At 39.3% G+C, this 16,082-nt stretch overlaps 1 protein-coding gene and 1 long non-coding RNA gene across 4 annotated transcripts in view; one reads left to right on the forward strand and one right to left on the reverse strand.

The window, feature by feature from the left end:
- The window catches only part of TMEM108 (transmembrane protein 108), a 370,767-nt gene that overhangs the window by 30,970 nt on the left and 323,715 nt on the right, over positions 1-16,082 (reverse strand). The gene's annotated exons all lie outside the window — the stretch shown is intronic.
- On the forward strand, positions 9,470-10,665 carry LOC122491983. Its single transcript, XR_006299501.1, has 2 exons — positions 9,470-10,392; positions 10,567-10,665. It is a non-coding gene; the product is annotated as an uncharacterized LOC122491983 (long non-coding RNA).

Below are 16,082 nucleotides of genomic sequence, written 5' to 3' on the forward strand. Positions count from 1 at the left end.
CTTCCATCTCACTTAATATTCCCTTAAAGATTCACCACTTTTAGATACCGTCTCTTGGTGTAGCCCTTTCCTGGTCCTAGTCATTATAACCATGGTTGTCACTCTAAATGATATGTAAGATCTATATTTTTGTCATTGTGTATTTCTGACATCTTTTCATTATCCTGGAAGCCCTTTGAGAGAATAAGTATTTTCAAATTCAATTTAAAAATATCAGTCTCACCCAAATTTGAGGAGGGGAAGATGGCAGTGGAGTAGGAGGACCCTAGGCTTGTTCCAGGAACACACTAGATAACTATCAAATCATCCTAACTACCCCAGAAATTGTACTGAAGACTGAAAGAACAAATTCCACAACTAAAGGGAGAGAAGAGACCACACTGAAGAAGGAAGGAAGTGTGGAGATGTAGTTTAGGAGAAAAATGGATCATGTGTGTTGTGGAGGGGAGGGAGCAGTGGTTATAGAGAAGGGGGAGAGAGAGAGAGAGGAGAGAGGAGAGAGAGAGAGAGGAGAGAGGACAGAGAGAGAGAGAGGAGAGAGGAGAGAGAGAGAGAGAGAGAGGAGAGGTGAGGTGAGGCGAGGCAAGGTGAGGAGAGAGGTGCACACAGGGGAATGGACAAGGAGAATGTTTCCTCAAAGCCATTGGAAAATGAGAGGGGCTGAATTTCATGAGTTCTCTAACCAGTGGGTCTTAAAATCTGGAGTTTTAAAGGTCAGGAGGCTTGGCTGGAAAACAGCCCAGAGGGCACTGCCCTGCTCCTGGAGAGAAGGCAGACAAACCACCCAGGGGCAGACAGTATAGAAATAGCAATCTGAAAAACACCTGGGGCATAGTGGGGAGATTATCTTGGAGATCATCTTGGAGAGCAACCCTGGGAGGCAGCATTCATGTAGATGTCTCTCTGGGAACAGGAGAGCTGGCCAGGGCCATTTCCCTCCCCTGCCCCTCTGCATAAACACAGAGCCACCTGTGGGAAGCAGCACAGCACCAACACTGGCTGCTTAATTTGCTTATATCAAGCCCCACCCACCATGCTTTGGTGGGACTGCCCTTCTCAGTCAAGCTTGCCTTAGTCACAGCATGGCAGACCCTGCCCCTAGAAGACCAGCACAAACCCCTGCCCAACTATGTCGCCTAATCAGAGAGTGAGTTGTACAGGGTCTCAGTTCTGGTGACATTGGTGTCAGGTTTCATTTCACAAGCAAACCAGAGCACACCTAAAGATAAAACTTGCCACATTCAGGCCAGGCACCAAACACTGCGCATAGCAGGCAAGAAGAACCTCTGTAGACAACTGGCCTGAAGGATACAGCAGCAAAATATAATAGCAGAGTACATGCAACATACACCAGAGACATTCCCTGAAGCACCAGATCCTGAGCACTACATCATCTCTTCTTTATAAGGCCATAACTGTCAGAAGCAGGAGACATAACTGACTTTTCTAACAGACAGAATGCATAGACTCAGACAAAGTGTCAAGATGGAGGAATTTATCCCAAATGAAAGAACAAGATAAGGCCATGGCTAGAGGTCTAAGCAGAACAGAGATAAGTAATATACCTGATGGAGAATTTAAAGCAACAATTATAAAGATACTCACTGGGCTTGAGAAAAGACAACATCAATGCGACCCTTACCACAGAGATAAAAGAGTTAAAAAACGAATCAATCAGAGATGAAGAGTGCAAAAAATGTGATTGGAAACAGGCTTGATGTAATGAAAAGCAGGCTGGAAGAAGCAGAGGAATGAATTAGTGGCCTAGACGACAAACTAATGGAAAATAATGAAACCAAAGAAAAGACAGAAAGAATTATGCAAAATGAGAATAGATTTAGGGAACTCAGTGACTCCATCAAACATAATAACACACATATTATAGGAGTCCCAGAAGAAGGGAGAGAAAAGGGGGCAGAAAATTTATTTTAAGAAATAACACCAGAAAACTTCCCTAATCTGGGGAAGGAAACAGACATCCAGATCCGGGGAGGCACAGAAAACTCCCATCAAAATCAACAAAAGCAAGCCAAATCAAGACATTATAACTACATTTGCAATATACAATGACAAAGGGAAAATCTTAAAAGCAGCAAGACGAAAGAAATCCCTAACTTACAAAGGAAAACCCATAAGGCTAGCTGGAGATTTCTCAATAGAAACTTGGGAGAAAAAAAAAGAAACTTGGCAAGCCAGAAAGGAGTGGCATATTTTCAAGTTCTGAAGGGGTAAAATCTGAAGCCAAGAATACTCTATCCAGTAAGGCTATCATTCAGAATAGGAGAGATAAAGAGTTTCCCAGACAAAAAACACTAAAGGATTTCATGACCACTAAACCGGCCCTGCAAAAAATATCAAAGGGAACTTTGGAGTGCAAAAGTGACAAAGACAAGAAAGGATTAGAGAAAATCTCCAGAAACAAATAATAAAATGACAATACATATCTATCAATAATTATTTTGACTGTAAATGGACTAAATGCTCCAATCAAAAGATATAGGGTGTCAGAATGGATTAAAAAAACCAAAACAAAACAAAAAAAACAAAACCAAGACTCATCTATATGCTACCTATAAGAGACTAATTTTAGACCTAAAGAAACCTGCAGATTGAAAATGAGGTGGTGGAGAAACATTTATCATGCATATGGATGTCCACAGAAAGCCAGAGTAGCAATACTTATATCAGACAAACTAGGCTTTTTGTTCTTGTATTGTTATTATCCTGCTTTGGGTATGATGGTAGTACTGGCCTCACGGAATGATTTTGAATGTTTCCTCTATTTCATTCTTGGTAAGATTTTGACCAAAACTGTCATTAAATATTTTTAAAAAATGTTTAGTAGAATTCACTAGTGAAACCATGTGCTCTTGGGCTTTTCTGCGCTGGGAGATTTTTGTTTGCTAATTCAATTTCCATTCTTGTTATTGGTCTAAGAAGATTTCCTATTTCTTGGATTCAAAATTCATGATTCAATCAAGGTAACTTGGGCATTTCTAGGAATTATCTGGTTTCTTTTTCTAAGTTATCTGATTTGTTAGTATCTAATTTTTATAGTAATCTGTTATCACACTATGTATTTCTGTGGTTATCTGTTGTATTGTTTTCTCTTCCATTTCTCATTTTAGGTTTTGACTCTTCTCTCTCTTTTTTCTTTAATGGAGTGAAAGCATTGTCAATTTTATTTATTTTTATGGAAAACTTGGTCATTATTTTCAGTGTTATGTTATTGTTTATTCTAGTCTCTATTTATTTCTGATTTTTCTTTGTTATTATTTCCTCTACTAAATTTCAGCTGTCTTTTTTCTAGTTCCTTATGGTATAATATTATTTATTTAAACTTTTTCCCTTGATACAAGCATTTATAGCATAAATTTCACTCTAACATCTCCTTTTGCTGCACACTGTAGATTTTGGAATATTGTGTTTTCTTTTTCTTTTGTTTTGAGACATATTTTGATTTGACCTTTGATTTCTTATTTGGTCCACTGCTTGTGCAGTAGTGTGTTAATATTTACATATTAAATATTTAATATTTACAGTGTAGATTTTCCAGCTTTCGTTTATTGTTGATCTTTAGTTTTATACCATTTTGGTTGAAAAATATATTTGGCATGATTTCAGTCTTTTTCTGAAAATTAATTTACTTATTTTGAGAGACAGAAAGAGCATGGGGGAGAGGCAAAAGAAGAGGGAGAGAATCCCAAGCATGCTCTGCCATGTCAGTGCAGACCTGGCCATGGGGCTTGATCTCATGAACTGTGAGATCATGACCTGAGCTGAAATCAAGAGTTGGATGCTTAACCAACTGAGCCACCTATGTACACCTGATTTCAGTCTTCTTAAATTTGTAATATTTGTTATATCTCTTTTTATGTGGATTCTTTTGTGTGTACTTGAAGAAAATGTGTATTCTTGGATGGATTTTATTTTTTTTATACACACACACATATATGTGTATATATTTATGTATATATGTATGTGTGTGTATATAAGTATATACATATACTTATACATATACATACATATATATATAAGTAAGGGGTTTGAATCTTGGCAGTCTGGCTTCAGGGATGGCCACATTACCACAAGGTCCTCCTGCTCAACCATAACTCCCTGAAGGATGGGAGGAAATATTATTTCTTTGTATATTTCCATAGCATAATGGAATGGAATGGATGGAACGTTTCTTAGATGGAATGGTTTATATATCTTTTAGAACCATTTATTCTGAAACATGTTTCAAGGAAAAAATGTTATTTTTGAAAAAAAAAACTAACTGAGGGTACTCATTTAAAATAAAGCATATCAGCCTGGCTCAGTTGGTAGACCATATGACTCGATCTCAGGGTCCCACATTGGGCATGGAATCTACTTAATTAAAGAAAATATTTTAAATAAAAAATAGATAAAATAAAAATATATAAAACCAAATAAAAAAAATAAAAGAAATAAAAGAAAAATTAAAAAAAAGCATATCAGAGGTGAGGGGTGTAGGGGATGGATGAAATAGGTTAAGGGGATTAAGAGTAAACTTAATCATGAAGAGTATTGAGTAATGATATATAGAATTGTTGAATCACTATACATAACAATGTATGTTAACTATACTGGAATTAAAATAAAAAAATTAATACACCAAAAAAATCTATTCCTCCTACCCAATAATATACGCTGATGATTGAAGGCATCTAATCCTGTTGGCTGAACATTTGACAAATCCCTTATAACCACCTCATCTTCCTCTCAGTTAATTCATTCAGCATATATTCACTGGGTGTCCTATCTGAACTAAGCATTGTTTATGCTATGTGAATACACAAAGAAATAATTTTTCCTCCCTATCCACCAGAGAGTTATGGTTGAGCAGGAGGGCTTGTGGTAATGTGGTTGACTCTGAAGCTAGACTGCCAACATTCAAACCCCTTACTCCCATGTTCTAGCCCAGTGACCTTGGGTAAATTAAACTGTCTGTGCCTTAATTTCCTCACCTATAAAATCAGATTAAAAACACTATCTTATAGGATTTTTGTGAGGATTAAATAAGTTAATATATAAGGGGTTTATAACACTGTCTAGTAGACAGTATTATCTAAGTCTACACTCTCCAATATGGTAGCCATTAGTCACATGTAGCTACTGGGCATTCTAAATGTGGTTAGTTCAAGTTGAGATGTTCTGAAAGTGTAAAATACATATCTAATTTTTCCAGGTGATTCCAATTTCACCAAATTTGATAGGCACTGCTAAGGGAATGCAGAGGAACTGGTGACAGGTCCTGTTAGAAGAGAAGACCATGTCATCCACCATCCACACCAGTTAGAGAGAAGACGTAGGGCAGGGGAGGCCACACAAGAAATGGTCTAGGCATTTTAGTAAGTTTGAAATACAAATAGGTAGCCTACAGCAATGCTCCATTCCACACTGCTTGGCAGCTTCAGTTGCTGCTTTTTCTGGAAACAATGCCCTCTTTGCCAGACTGGGTCTGCAGTCTTCTACACCTTTTTAATCTAAAGTGAGCCTAGAACAAAGGGAATCTAAACTCTTTGCCCTAGGTCAAATTAATTTGCATTTGTCAAGCACAACCTCAAAAGGCATGCTTGTTATTCTCTGTGTTGTGCTCCCTACTAGGTGGATGTGGAGCTGACTTGGCAGCCTAGGTTCAGAAACAGTGCAAGAGAGCAGTTGCAACAGCTCAGGAGCTAGCCCATGACAAGTGGGTCAGCTTCTAAATAGAGCCACTTCTTGAGAACATCATAAGCCACAGGAGGATTACGGGGTAGCTATAGAGATCTTTTTCCATTAAGAAACAATTCTACACTAACTCCATGATTTTGCACTTTGGATTTATAATCTTTTTTTTTCTCTTGGGCACTTACCAAATAAATGCCTTTCATTTAATGAAGTCTAAATTCTGCCCTTGGTCTTCAGTGGGGCTACACAGAGGGACATGAATCCAGAGAAGTCCATGCATTATGATGTGGGTATGACACATTGTGAATTAAAGGACTTAGTAAGCTGATGCTGCATTACTCTTCCTCGGGGAGAGGAGAGCTGGGGATAAGGGGCCCCATGGGACATCATCACCTGGGAGGAGGTTGCAGGTGCATAACAAACTCATCTTTATATGGAAACCTGTCTTTGCTCTCTGCTCCCCAGGTTTCTTCTTCTTCTTCTTCTTCTTCTTCTTCTTCTTCTTCTTCTTCTTTTTTTTTTTTTTTTTTTTTTTTTTACAGCTTGTGTATTCATAGACCTCTCCATTCACAATGATGAATGATATCACCTTCCCTCACTTCCCTTAAAGCAATTATGCTGCAGAAGTTTTGGGCCAGTGCAAGGTTTCCATTAAATGATTTCTTGGAAGTGACATTGTGTCTGTGGCTTTCACCTACCAAAAGAAGGGCAAGCATCCGAATATTAGCAGTGATAGGTGTCTCATGTTTACTGGCAATTATGATAATAATAATAATAATAATAATAATAATAGAAGTGTAGCAGTGACAGTGGTCGTGGCAATAGTAATGGTCAAAAAGGTATTATTTATTTGGTCCTATATAAATAATAGGACCTGTGCTATATACTTTGCTACAATGCCACATTGTAGTTTTCAAACAAGACTGCCCTAAAATATCATCCCACAGGTTCTTCCTACAAGGTGATGCTGACATTCATTGAGATATGAGGTCTATGTTCTCTTATACCTGGGTAAACCTGTGACTGTGGCAGAAGTGACACTATGAGTTCCAAGTTCTATTAGTGAGGAAGCATAAGGCAAGCTGGGGGCAAAGCACAAACTAACAACCTTCTCTGCCCCCACCCTAGATGGGATAAGTGTGACATCCCTCGGCACTCCTGAGTGTCCAAGAACAAAGGAAAGAAAAAAAACAATGGTTAACTGATAGAGATCACCGTCATGCAGGACATGAGTCTCATGTCATCAGTTTACAAATGTCTTAGTAAATGATAAGAAAATGCCAATCTTATCAAAAGCCTCATCTCCAGAAACCCGTACTGAGTTTCCTGGACCCCTAACAACACACCCCCCTTCGTGGTGATGTGAGAAGGAAATAGCAAATTTCCTTATAACCTGCAGCCCATAGACAAATACTTGAGATAGGCAGAGTAAAACATTCTTCCAGGAATTCCCTACTATCTTAAAGTTAATGCTTTGCTAGAGAAAAAACCACCTTAACTTGACAATAGCTAGGCTTCCAGTATCTTATGAATCCTCGTTAGCATATGAAAATCTGTGTGGAGTCCTCTCTTTTGCTTTTACCTCCCCCAACTCCATCCTATATAATCAGTCACTCCTCACAAACTCTGTGCAATTCTTTCTGCCCAACGGTCCTGTCCTATGCTTTAATAAAATCACCTTTTTGAACCAAAGACATCTCAAGAATTCTTTCTTAATTGTCAGCTCCAGACCCCCACCATCACTCCAAAACCCCATCACTATGACTTCATAAAAAATAACATGCAATAAGATGCTGCTGCCATGGATCATACAGAGATGGACATGCCCCAGGAGCCCTAGCCCTTTAAGCCCCCAGCTGTAGGTGTCTCCAGCATTGACTGCCAAATGGGAGTAAACTAATCTTTAGGTGATTTCAGCCCAGTTCATGCCAAGTGAAGTCCCCACTGAGTCCTGTCCAGAATGCAGGTTTGTGAACAAAATAAATGGTGTCATTGTCATAAGCTGCTAAGTTTGGGGAAGTTTGTTACACAGTAATAATAAATGGAACCCCTACGTCATCTTATTAAACCTATGTGATAACCTTTCAAACTAGGTATTATTGTCATAGCTACCTTACAGATGAGGAAACACGCAAAGAATTTTAAGTTATTTGGCTGAAATCTCACAGTTGGTATGTGGCAGGGCTGAGCTGCAAGCCCAGGTCTGTCTTGCTCTGTGTGCAGGTTCTGAGTCAGATCCTACCCAGCCTTGGCTACACATCCCATTCATGTGCTACAGTCCCCAGTGGGTCTGCACCCCTGCCTAGCATATCTGCTAGATTACACATGGACATCTGTAAACAAAGACGGCCTCTGGGTTTTTCACTGTGTGGTAAGAAAGATTACCTTTTAAAGGTCTGCAGATACAGCTGATTCCTATGCTCAGTATGAAAACACACTTGGCACTGAAGTGAAAATGGGAAAAAAGAACACAGGCTGCCTTGAGGTTAGATTTGGGTTGCAATGTCTTAGTTCATTCCAGTGGACTTTAAGATGTTGGCTTGTATGTATGTATGTATGTATGTATGTATGTATGTATGTATGTATTTAACCACCCATAATGTTATTTCCATCATGAGATGTATTCTAAGAGTCAAATGGCTTCTTTGCTGTCTTTTATTTTGGAGCTCAATTGGTTTGTAAGCAGGAGACAACCCATTTGGGATACTCTTTCAGAGCTGTAGCAAAGTTAGCTGTGTTGCTTGTATTTTCACCAACTGTTACACCCCAAATGACAATTGGAGCTACCCTTTGAATTAGCAAGGTCTCATCAGATACAGAAGGAATACAATCAGTGACAGCATGAAGCACAGTATGATCCAGTGCATAGCATGTGGGAGACAGGGTCACCAGTGTCACTCATGGCCAATAGGGGCCTTCAACCAGGTGGAGTAGCTCTGCTCCTGCAGAGCTGGTTTGTAAATCAGAATCCCCAGGTAGCAAACAGAGAACCAATGCAGGGAGGGTCTGCTCATTTCTATTTCTCTGGGGTTCCCATACTATAGGGCAGAGACTTATCCTGTGTACAATCATACTGGAGGGCTACCTTGACTCCATCTTCTCATTCTTGAATGTTCCTTCATTTTTCATGGCTCCCTTTTGATTGATTCAGGGAGACATTTATTTCTCTCCTTTTAAATTTAAATTTATTGAGGTGTGACTTATATGCAATTAAATCCACACATTTTAAGTGTACACATTGATGAGTTATGACAAGTATACAAACTTATGACAAGTATCCAAGTATACTTGTGACAAGTATCCTCAGTGAAGATAAAGAACATCTCCATCTCCTTGGAAGGTTCCATTGTGTCCCTTTGCAGTCAGATCTCCTCCCCTATATCTACTCTGGGCAACCAATAATCTGACTTCTATCACTACAGGTTTGCTTCTTCTGTTCTTGTTTTGTTTCTCGCTTTCACTCAGCATAACATCTGTGAAACTTATTCATTTGCTGCATCGGTGGTTTGTTCCTTTTTTATGGCTGGGTAGTATTCCATTACATGACTATGCCCCAGTTTGCATTCATTCATCTAATGATAAACATTTGGATTGTTTCCAGTTTAGGACTATTATGAATAAAGCTGCTATGAACATTTGTTTACAAGTCTTTGTATGGACATATGTTCTCATTTCTTTAGGGTAAATACCTAGGAGTAGAACTGCTGGGACATATGGTTAAGTATATATTTAACTTTGTTAAAAACTGTCAAACTGTTTTCCAAAGTGGTTTACCATCTTACATTTTTGTTTCAAAATTTAATTATGTTGATTGACAGATGAATTAATTATTTAGGTAATAAAGTATATCGGTATGATTGAAAGTCAAAATGCAGAAAATACAGTGAAAAGTCTCCCTCCCAGCTTCAACTCACCTGAAAAATTAGTTGTGGACCTTTCAAGAGATAATTGAAACATTCACAAGCAAACCCTTAACTACATTTTCCCTTCCCACTCTTTATACAGGTAAATGTGTCCTTGACACCTCTTGCTTTTCTTACTTAATAATGTATCTTGGATATTGTTAAAGGGATATTTTCTAAAGTGTGTTCTGAGAAACTTTATCCCCATCAAGAGCTGTGTAAGAAAAATGGTCCCAAATAAACTTGGGAAAATGCTGCATCCTTGAGCCAATCCTCAGAAATTCACAATTCACATTCAGGTATTAAAGGCTCTAAGAAGTCCTGTAATTGAAAAGCAAAGTTTCTAAAAATATTTGACCTGAGAATCTTCTTCTTTCCAGCAACATCTGTTTAACTTTGCAGAACTAGAATTCTGCAGAATATTCTTGGGAAAGCACATTATATAGACAGACTAGTAAACATTTTAGGCTCTGTGGATATGGTCTCTGTTGGGATTATTCAGTTCTGTCATTGTAGTGTGAAAGCTGTCCCAGGCAAGATGTAAATGAATGGGTGTGGCTGTGACTCAATAAAGCTTTATTTACAAAAGAGGCAGCAGGCTGTAGTATGCAACTCCTGATCTAGGATTTGAGATAGTAAAGGACTGGCAATTATAAATTTTTAAAGTGTTTTGTCAAGGCCTGCTGTTTGTGCTTTCTCCCTACAGGCCCCATCTCAAGGTTTAGAAGGACAGCAATTGAGGGAAGGAGGGGACAGAGACAAAGGAAGAAGATGGGGATGGAGAGAGAAGGAAAAGGTGAGAGGGAATTGTGGAGAAGGTGTCCTGGAGCAGAGGTTAAAGAAAATAAACACTGCTAAGGGCTAAATCAATAGCTGCCTGAAATTAAAGTTCCTCCTAACTGCTTTTCCTTTTTTTTTTTTTTTTTTTTTTTTTTTGCCTCTCCTTCCCCTCTTGTCCCCTCTAAGCCAGGTGTCCACATGGAACACTGGGAAAAGGGCATCCATGTTTCACACTTTCATGGTCCATTTGATTAAATAAATGTCCACTGACTGAATGGAGACTTTTGGATTCTGGGCTTTAGCATCTCCATCTGTAAGACCATGAAATCTTTGTTGTTCATGTCAAAACCATCTGAGGATGCATCAGGTTGTGGCCAGACATGTAATTCTGGGAGTAAATTTTGTAAGTTTTCCCTTATTAACAATTGGGCAATAGATATAACAGTTATCTAAGAAAATTTTAGCTATTGTTTTAAATACCGGATTCCATCAACTAAAAGAAGTAAAATACTATTGTTTTATGTATGAGTAAGAAAAAAATATACCAAGTATGACACAATGCTTTCTTGCAATTACAATTTTTATTTTATACTTATTAAAAGAGCTCCTTTAGACTTACCTAGACACATTTACCATATATCCCTTCACTTACATCATGAAGTAATTGCCAATCCTTTTGCAAGCATCTCAGGAAAAAAACACAACCCGATTTCAACTGTTATGTAAGTGTTTTCCTTCTTTTGATTTCATCTAGAGTTTAATTGTTGCTTTGGTTTATGGAATGGAGACCATTCATACAATCATGGACGTTTTTTCCACAAATATCAAATTTCGGCCCTGCTGCCCTACTTCAATGCCCTTTGCAAATGCAACTTTTTGTTTCCATGCTTTGTCACAGTGAATCTTTGTGACCTTTGTGTGTGTGTGTGTGTGTGTGTGTGTGTGGAAACTCTTCAAACAGCACTTAAACATGCATAGTACCAATGGTGCATTTGCCTCAAATAGAGAGATGAGGTGAACAACTACAACCAACATTCACCTGTGCACAGACAATGATGACTGTCATGAGTGCTGCCTGGCTGACAGCAACTGCAATATGCATTGTAGTTCCAGGGATGTTAAAGTGAACAGAAGTGTTTCTAACAACATAAACCTACATGAAGATGTGTGTTTAAACAAAGTCCTAATTTCAAACTTTAGTAGGTAAAGAAAAAAATCTAGTGCCCTGAAGCAGGATGTTGTAACATTTTTCTTCTTCACAACCATTTCCAAATGCTGCACAGTGATATTCAGATACTTCCAGCTGAAAACCTGTGCACTGGAGTCACCTGGATGGTAACAGGTCCAACTATGAGATTCTTGCAGGTGCTAACTTGGTATGACCCACGTCCAACTATGAGATTCCTGCAGGTGCTAACTTGGTATGACCCACAAAACTGTATTTTCGCACTTGTGTGCCCTCCTGTGAACTCAAAAAAGATGTATGGTTTACATGATGAATTATGCATAAGAGTGTGAAGTGCTGATCATTTTAAAGTAAGAAAATCAGAATTGAACTATAGCTAGTTTTTTTTAAACATGTGCTTAGCACATATGCCAAAGGAATGTGTAAAGGAAAAAGCTAATTTAGAAATTTATATCCCTGTAAAAAATGGTTTCATGACATTTAAAGTAAGATCTGACAGGCTTCTGCTACAGTTAAGGAGGCTGCCTGGCTCCATAAACCCCTTTCTGAGCTGGGCTTGCCAGGTTCTGTTTGGTAGGATTGGAAGAGCAGGGATCTAGTGAGATGTGAGTGCATGTTGGCGTGTCAGGGAAAGCACCACGCTACACTGTGCGCTCTCTTGGTTATGAATCTTGTGTCTCTCTTGCCTGAGGTTCAGACCCAGGTTCTTGTCTAATCCCAAGCTCCTGTTCTTTTCATCCTCTGCCATTTCACAAATGTGCTGATAGAACCCCCAATGTCAAAACCCTAATATTTCTGTTCTATACAATTCATTGTAGTAAATAAGCTTCCTGGCAAAGCTTCCCCAGGGATAGGGATGGTTGCCATGTGATATTCTGGATGCCAGCTCATCCTTCTGTGCCTATTCTAGCATGGCAGAAGTCTGTCAGATGCCTGATCAGATTTCTTGGGTGGCTCCACACGAGAGTGAATTTCCAGATGTGTCCCTGGCTCCGAGCTTCACTGGCATGCACCTAACGTGGTGTATGCCATGCTCTCACCACAGACATGGAAGTCTGAAATGGTAGAACTTGTCTACGGTGTGTGCCATTCATGCTTTCAAAATGTTTTCAAGGTGGTTTGCAAGAGAACAGGCACAAACATAAGTCTTGTAATATAAAAACTGAGATCAAGACTTTACGGAGCAATAAAAAGACTAAAATGCATTGAAACAGAGGGTGGAAACCAATGCAACAGGGAGAAGCAAGAGCCACCTGTGAAATTCCATGCTACTGGCCCTGCCTCCTATGGTTTCATTGCTAAGCAACCTTAAAGGACACAAGCAAATCAATGCTTCTCCAGAATGTCAAGGAACAAAATGTAGGAGTGATCATGAGCCTGTCTGGTACTTGTGAAGGAAAGTTTGGGAAATGGGCTGTATGATTAAATTAGATGGTAGGCAAGACACAATGCTGTTCTTTTTCTGAAAGGGAGAGCCTGAGCATTGCAACTGGAGAAGACAACGAGGTCCTTGGCTGGCTCCAAAGCTGCTTCCATGTTTGTAGTGTGTAAGAAGTGATTATTTCCTTTTACTGTACAACCTTTATCTCAATTCAAATCTCATACCTAGTACTTCTCTGTCAATCTAGAAGCATGAAGGTAATAGAGCTGGGACAGATGCCACATGCCAAGTCAATTAAGGTCCTAAGTTACTGAATGAGAGTTGAGTAGAATACACAGGGCAGAAGCATATACAGCAGTCCTTGGCATGGGACACTGGGCTTCCACTTCCCCAGTGGATAGGATCTTTACAAGATCTGAGGTCATACCAGATTCTTGCTATGTCATTGCTCTTGCAGGCTCGCATCTTATGTCTTCATTTTCGAACAACTAAGGCTAATGATGTATATGCTCCAGTTTAAGGAGCCCTTACAAAAAACAGGGTCTCCTAACTCTTAAGCCCAAATCAGCATCAGATTGCTCTCCTTATCTTGAACTTCATGAAGATTGGAATGGGTGGGTGAAGGTAGCATTATTAATACCCTGGTTGCCCTTGAACAACATCTTGGTCTTTTGTTTTCTAATATTCTAGAAAAAGGTTCCCCCTAAACCCCAGCCTGTCATTCTGCTGTTCAAATATCTAGTTGGCCTCCTTCAGTTCAAGGAGTTATTTCAAGATCAAGATCACATAGGTGAAAAAAAAAAATCACATAGGTAGTAAGTGGTAGGGCTGAAACTTGAACCAAGGCCTTCTAATTTTGTTCAGAGCTATAACTCCCGATCACACATAAGGATGCATGGCAGTGCCTAAAATTTCTTAAAAAAAATTTTTTTTAGATGTTTGTCTATTTTTGAGAGAGAGAGAGAGAGAGAGAGAGAGAGAGAGAGAGAGAGACAGAGAGAAATACAGAGTGTGAGCAGGGGAGGGGCAGAGAGAGAGGGAGACACAGAACCTGAGGCAGGCTCAAGGCTCTGAGCTGTCAGTACAGAGCCTGAGGCAGGGCTCGAACTCACCAACTGTGAGATTATGACCTGAGCCGAAGTAGGACACTTAACTGACTGAGCCACCAAGGTGCCTGAGCACCTAAAATTTCTAGGCCAACTAGAGCCTCTATGTTCTGTGTTTTTGTTTAGTTACCATTTCTGTTAGGTTAACATGAAAATAAAATTGTAAACAAAACTCTCAAAGTAGTCACAGGATATCCAATGATACAATCTCAAAGTTTAGGAAGAGAGGTAACATTAGCTTTTAAGAAGACACCAATTTTGTATTCTAGGGTATTTTCGTGTGCATCTAATATATAGTTCCCAAACTTGGCTTTTCACTAGAAACAATAGGATTTTGGAAGCTTCTCTGATGAATCTAATGAGAAGCCAAGACTCAGAAACACTGATCTAATTAAAGCTGCATGTTAAGTGGTTTCCATAGCCTGTCTCATTGAATGGGGCACGAGAGGAAATGGAGGTAGTACAAAGAGTGAGGTGTTTGGAGTCAGAGAGATCTTAATTCACATCTAGGTGGCTCCAGAGAGTGCTTCCAGCTGTGTCACCTGGGGCAACTTGGTCACTTTAAGTCTCACTTCCTACATCTGTAAAGTGGAGACTTAGGATGATTTGGTGAGATGATATATGAAAGTGCTTCTCACAGTGTCTGGTACAGTCACTGTGGCTGCTATTATCATAATTATTATTAACCCTGAGGATGCCTTCTTTCTTCTTAGAGCATCATAGTCTCTATGCATCAGCCTTCCCAAGGGTTCAGAACAAAGTAACAAGTGACAACATGGGACACTGAGAGAGCACACCTGGAAAAAAGTCCACCATGCTAGATGTTCAGCAGCTGCTTGATTTTTTAAAACAGACTCACAAAACTGGGGTGAGGCCACCTGTGATGTGTAATTGTAAGGAGAGGTAGGGGAATATTTTCTGGAGATCATGCTTTCTTATAAGCATACTGAGTTTGAAATACTTTGGGTGATTGAAACCAGCCCCTCCCTACCAGACACAAGTGTGAATTAATTCTGTGAATTAATAGGAGCAAACAGTTCAGGTCACAAGCCAAGGCAGGCATGCTCTATTTCTCAGGGCTTTGAGAAAATCGCTACTGGAAGGAAAAGCCAGTCCTCCAGATGTCCAGCCTTGCAGGCAAGGGAAATCACACCTGGACCACAGAGATGCTAGTGGCTTTTTCTACTGCTTTCTCTTCCCACCTATACTCCCAACCTTGATAAAACCAATTGTCACAGTCGCTGTTTTACAATTCTTGTCTGATTTGTCTGACAACTCTTGTCTGACAACTCTTCTGTCAACTCTTCTTGTCTCAAAAGTCCTTCTGAGTCCTATTTTAGGAATATTTATCAATATTTTCCTCTATTTGTTTCATAATTTCATCTTTTACACTATGTAATGGATATGTGTGCCACACAGATCTGTCTTCAAGACTGAGGCTCTTGTCCACCAATAGCTGGGAGTATTGGTTGTGGATTGGCTTGCTGAATTCCTCTCCTGGAATTTCTCTCAGCTAAAGGGAGCTGTCTCACCCAAGATTACAACACTCTGGTGTGAACCCCATATTCAACATCTGGTTGACATCAGGGTCCAAAGGCCCTTGTCTTAATTTGGGACAATTTTGAAGGGCAATTCCAGCTCCACAGCTCCCCCTGGTGTGGGCTAAGTTGTCTTTGTTGACCACAAGTCAGCCTAACTACCCTTTTGCTCCAGCAAACTAAGTGCCTCAGCACTGAACCTTCTATATAGCCAATCTCCTTAAGGTCTGTTTTCCTAGGGAATCTTGGATGAACAGTTGAATGCATTTGAAACTTACTTTCATATAATGTGTGTGGTGAGTCTCTAACTTATTGTTTCCAAATAATTATCTCAATAACACTTATTAAGTTATCCTCTCCCCAGTTTTTGGACTGCTACTTTTATTACATTTTAAATTCTTAAACATACTAGAAACTGTTTCTGGGCTATGCAGTATGCTTTTCTAATTTGTCCACTTTTTGTACTTGTAATACATATTTTAACTAGTATTACTT

Source organism: Prionailurus bengalensis, chromosome C2, assembly GCF_016509475.1.
Source record: "Prionailurus bengalensis isolate Pbe53 chromosome C2, Fcat_Pben_1.1_paternal_pri, whole genome shotgun sequence".
NCBI lineage: Eukaryota > Metazoa > Chordata > Mammalia > Carnivora > Felidae > Prionailurus > Prionailurus bengalensis.